The following is a 5,766-nucleotide window of genomic DNA, read 5'->3' as shown; positions in this document are numbered from 1 at the left end:
GAGTGTGTGTGTGAGTGTGTGTGTGCGTGTGTGTGTACGTGTGACTAAGAGTGTGTGTGTGTGTGTGTGTGTGTGTATTGTACTCTGGCCAATTTGGCCGAACTGCTTCTGAATCATAACTCTCAGGGCAAACAGTTGTAAAGCGTATCTTTCAGCATCAGTTTAAGCGTGTTAAAGTTCAGTGTTTGAGTGCATGTGGGCGGCGCTCCGTCGCAGTCATTTTAAATAAATCAGACGCTTAGCTGCAATCTACGGTGGATTCTCTCTCCTGGATTATTTTATCTTTAATAAATCACTCCAGCCGCCGCCACACTTATATCTTTAGTTCTCACAAAATGAGACATTAAAAATACATCAGCGACGAGCAAGGACAAATGTGACAGGTCTTGAGCAGATCACAGCGACTGAGACGAGGATCCAGCTAAAAGCAGTGAAATAAGAGCTACGGTAGAAAGCTTCCGTGTGGTTAACTAGTGTTAGTTAGTAGCTGTAAATTATGAGCAGCTTCAGCAGCTCTGAACATCATCAACTGTGATTGACATCTGAAGGAGCCACAGGATGACTTCAATCATTTCATTACATTTCTTAAAAATCATTTAAACTTAATATGCTAAAAACACATAAAACATCAAATTTCAAGAAACTTCCCCACCTCAATAACTAATCTCCTAGAATCAGAATCTGTTTAATTGATTTAGTGCTTCAACACAGGTAGTGTTCATAAACGTTTGGAAACGAGCAGTGCTGTGATAATTAGAGCAGAAACGCAGGAGTGAATCTCCAGTAAGTCTCCCTGTGCTCCGCTCATATTTCACACATTACAGTAAGAACAGTGTTTTCTGAGCTCTTCGGGGATCAGACACAGACGCTCAATCACAGATGCAATTATAGGAAGACTGAAACGCTCAAATCAAATTGACCATTCATAATCATTCGTAAGACGGTCTGAGGTTCCTTCTGCCAAAAGACCATTACTGGCCTTGTGAAGATGCCAATTTTAGCCAAATATTATCTTTATACTGTAATCACTACGATAACAAGCTGTAATCCCTGCACTGCAAAATATGATTTTCTTATTCAGTATATTTTTGTCTTGTTTTCCGTTACAACTATCTAAACAGCCTCGAATCAAGATTAATTTGCTTGAGAAGCAAAATGACTAAAGATATGAAGTCTTGTTTTCTAGGAAACGTATCATGATAAATTAGCTTATGCATAAACGCATAAATTCACTTCATTATGATACAAGACTTCTTATCTTCATGCATCTTGATTTAAGAATCTTTAGATATTTGTGCAAGAAAACAAGTCAGAAATAGTAAGAAAATCATTTTTTGCAGTCTGCCCAAATAGCCTGTGGAACGACTGTTTATCTGAACACATGACTTGTGTTATCATTGAGCTGTTAGTATTTCCACATGAACGTTACTTTGACATGGTCTCGAGTCCCCACTGTAACACTGAAACACAAACTGTATCTAAAGCTGCTTTAAAATCGTTATGTTTTGTGAAGACCCAGAAGCCCAGGGTCTCTCAGGAGTCACTGACCGCATGGATTGATGTCACTCTTGTGAACGAAGTCTGTCAATTTCAAGGCCAAAAGATCAATATTAAAGAGCAAATGAGGAACAGAACGACAGGACATCTGCTCTCAGCACATAAACCTTCATCTGTTCCTCAGCTTCATGATGTGACCCTACAGAAGGAGTCCAATCTGCTGAGGTCAGAGGTCAACACAGCAGCATATGCACACTGGTATGCATTAGTCAAAACACAAACCGGATGCTGCTGACCTACACGGATAAATGCCATTTTCTTTCTTCACTGGAATCAAAAGGTCTAACTTTACCTTTCAGAAAAGTGTGTTTCAAGATCAGAGCGATGGTCCAAAATCTAATCACAGAATCCAATCACCTTACAGGAAAAATGTTCAAAGTATGAAAAAAAACAATGGGTGTGTTCGATGAGTTCTGCTGGATAAAGTGCAAACGGACAGAGTATCTCTCTGTATATGAAGCACACTCTTCCAGCCTAGGGTGATGGCATTATATTCATTAACAACGATGTGAGACAAATATAATGTGATCATATGCTTCTCGTGCTTCTCATACAGCGTGCAACCGCCTTTACACTTATTCTTCTGTATCCTGCAACCAGTGTTACTATTCTCTAAATATTCAACGCCGCACGTCAAAATAAACACTTCTCTCTCAGTAAGTGCCAGCAGTGAATGACTTTTTGGGGTAGCCAATCAGATGTCAGGAGTGTCAAGTGGCTCCGCCTCCGTGACTCTAGATTCAGCCCATTCACAGCCAAGCATCCAAAATGAAGATTTATCACGGGCCAAATGAGAGTGAAAACGAGCTCAAATGGAGGGCCTGTATTAGCTGTATTAGCGGTTTGAGTTCAGCTGTGACCTCTCGAGTGACTCGAGGACCTGGGCTGTATTCCAGAAAGCAAGGTTAACTAACCGTCACAGATAGCCTGAACTCTCGGCTGATTAACCCAAACCTTGCTTACTTGAGATATGCTGGTTCCAGAAACACGTGACATCCATGGTGTGTGAGATGACAATAAAACATAATAAATATATTACAATAAAATAAACATTACCTTGTTATAATATCGATAACTATTATATATGACTATATATGCCAACAACACGTTAACATCGTCAGGGCCGTGCCGATACGACCGTATATCACAGTTTCTTCACTTCAGTCTTTAGGCTCTCAAGGTTACACATTAGCAAGATCCATGAGAAAGAAACAGCAGAAATGGTAAAAACAGCAAATAACTCAATTCCACGAGCTCCCAGAGAAACCTGAGCCGTCGTCGCCATCAGCAGACATTTTGGCACACGGATGCTGAGCGTTTCTACCTTGTATTCCCAGAAGCATTCAGAAGCGTTTGGCTGTGAGACGGCCTGAAATAACACGCTCCTGCTCAGCGTTTTCTGTCCAACATCTCTCGCTCCTGTCAGTCAAACTGTTCCTGACCAATCAGAGAGCGGCGCTCCGCAGATGTCAATCAATGTCCATCGACACGACCCGCGGATCAGAAACACAATCACAGATCACAGCGGCGAGAGACAGACGACACGCTACGCTCGGCTGGAGACGCGGGACACGTCTGGGAGACTGACTGTCAATCTAGAGCGAGGGCCGACAATCACAGGGGCCCTTACAGAGAAACCACTGCGCTTTAGGCTTTATTAAGTAAATGACTTTACGTTCAAATCATTGTGAAAGTTAAATGCACTGATGCAACTCAAATCCTGGCTGAGTAGCTTCATTCATTTGAGCAATAACTCGGTCTGCATTGTTCATTAGCGCGTGGCTGTCATCGTGTTGACAGGTCTGTCTGAGGGCAAACTAACCTAAACTAACCGCTAAACCACAGAACATGTTAGCGGGACGCTGTTATCAGCCTGAGAGACGCTCACCTCCGCGGGCCGAGCTCTAACCTACTTAAACCTGCTCTAATAAAACACAAAAACAAAGCACCTTTAAACAGAAAAATGAAACACCAGCCGCATGCGAGCGGCTCATCGGAGCATTAAAATGAAATAAGTTAGAGCCAGACTCATCATATAACCACTGAAACGCTGCAGCAGAAGATGAAAATATGAGCCGTGCAGCAGGAGAATTAAAGCATTTTCTTATCTGAACAGGAGAGATTATGGGAGGATGATGATCGGGGTTTAATACAGTGATACGAGCACAGAATATCATATTGTTAAACTCCACCAACGCATGTGTTCTGCATGCACACGGACAGAAGCGGCTGCTCCTTAATGAGCACAACGCTGTGCTGTAAAAACTTTCGATGTATGGCACAATATTGTGTAAGGAATATTTAACATTTTCAAAATCATGAAGAAAATACAGCCTAATGTGTTCTGAGTGGTTGCCGGGGTGTTGCTAAGGTGTTCTGAGTGGTTGCCGGGGTGTTGCTAAGGTGTTCTGAGGGATTGCCGGGATGTTGCCAAGGTGTTCTGAGTGGTTGCCGGGGTGTTGCCATGCAGTTGCTAGGTGGTTTCTTACAGTCGCCCCTCAAGATATTGAATGTTCCTTGTTTCTGAAACGATATCTATATATTTACAGAAGCTGAAAACTTATCTCTTCTGCAAACACTTAACTGCATCCTGCTCAAAAATCTTCTTTGCTTTGCTGATTTCTTAATCCCTCCCTGTTCTAGTTTGTTCTATTCTAGATGATATTTGAAACTTTCTATTACGAGCTCTTCTCATGATTATTGACACAAGATGAAGTGTTTGTTGAATTTCTCATTTGTGAGTCGCTTTGGATAAAAGCATCTGCTAAATGAATAAATGTGTAAATACAGACACTGAATATCTATTCTCTTAACAAAGCCTAAAAAACTAATTATTGTTGTGATATTCTTCTGTGCAGCTCAGAAATGCTTGGCTCATGTGGATAAACTGACGTTGTTTATACCAGAATGATTTGACAGTCATAAGAATTTCAGAGGCTTAATGCAGAATAATGGGATTAAAACATTCACACAACGGACGGATGAACAGGAAGATGCTACACAAAGTTTGATCCCACTGAGAGAATCTGGCAGGCTTTTCACTCACACTCATGTCCACAAATAGCCACAGCTGAGATCATTATGAGAAACCCATGAGATCTACAGCGAGGAACTGCTCATGCTCGTTTCCAAGAGCCACCGGCCTCACATTCATGCTGTAGGGGTGTGTGTTTGTGTGTGTGTGTGTAACAAACACAGAATAAGAATCAAACAGGGAGGTGAATAAAAAAACGGTGCAATTATACATATGAAACTATACCTTAGTAACACCTGGCAACCACTCATACATTCCTGTGCTGTATTGTAATTGTAAAATACATATAGGCCTATATATATATTGCAAAAATAATATATATATATATATATATATATATACTGTATATATACAGTATATATATGTAATTTACAATTAAAGTTTTTTACAGCTCATTAAAACTGAATTGAAGAGCAGGTTCTGTCTGTGTGCTTATAAAAACATGCGTTGCTGGGGTTAAACTATTGCAGAAATCATATTCTTTCTGCTGGAGATATCTGTTATTTGTAACGTTACCAGAGCACAATAAACGCAGGCTTTGCATCAGAGTGAAGGCAGTCGTGTAGAATGCGTGTTTGTGCGCAGATCGTCTTTGTTAGCTGGAGTCCCAGTGAAACTGCTCAGTAATTTTCCTTCATATTTCGCTGTTATCAGCTGTTATCACCGCACGCAGGACACTCAGCGCCCAGAAAACACACTTGGCTCCAGCGCTCGGATGCGCTCAGAGCTGCAGGTGCAGGGTCGCGGGTTTGAGTGTGAATCCCGAGAGAAAGATTCCGAGGATCGAGAGCCAAACCCGAACAAAGGCGCAAGATCCGCTCGAACAACGCTTCAATAAACCCTCGCAGAAATCATCTGTTGAGTAATAAATAAGCGCTCGGACGCGCAAACAGCCGCCCAGCAGGTGTAACCGAGCACACGCACGGACGCGTCTCTATACAACACTGGCACCGAAGCAGACCTCGAGCATATGCAGAAGAAAAGCCCCGTTTACCTGCGCGAAGCTGCGGCTGAAGTCGAGCATCATGTTCCGTGATCAGGCAGAATCCTCCATTTCCAGAAGCCTCGGGAGACTCTTGCGCTCGTTGATGTCATCGACGCTCTCCTCCTCGGTACCCTCCTCCTCCTCCTCTTCCTCCTCCTCCTCCTCTTCCTCCTCTTCCTCCTCCTCCTCC

The 5,766-nt window shown here is 42.4% G+C and overlaps 1 protein-coding gene across 1 annotated transcript in view; it reads right to left on the bottom strand.

Annotated features, from left to right (window-relative positions):
• LOC107563401 (receptor-type tyrosine-protein phosphatase S-like) overlaps positions 1 to 5,721 on the bottom strand; it is a 77,146-nt gene extending 71,425 nt beyond the window's left edge. Inside the window, exon 1 of the mRNA XM_016248269.1 lies at positions 5,586 to 5,721. The gene's annotated coding sequence lies outside the window, so the exon portion shown is untranslated. The remainder of the gene's footprint in view (positions 1 to 5,585) is intronic.
• Between the last annotated feature and the right edge of the window lie 45 nt (positions 5,722 to 5,766).

This window comes from Sinocyclocheilus grahami, unplaced genomic scaffold (genome assembly GCF_001515645.1).
Source record: "Sinocyclocheilus grahami isolate Dianchi unplaced genomic scaffold, SAMN03320097.WGS_v1.1 scaffold872.1, whole genome shotgun sequence".
Taxonomy (NCBI): Eukaryota; Metazoa; Chordata; class Actinopteri; order Cypriniformes; family Cyprinidae; genus Sinocyclocheilus; species Sinocyclocheilus grahami.
Note: the sequence above shows the minus strand (reverse complement) of the source record. Positions and strands in the feature narration are given on the sequence as shown.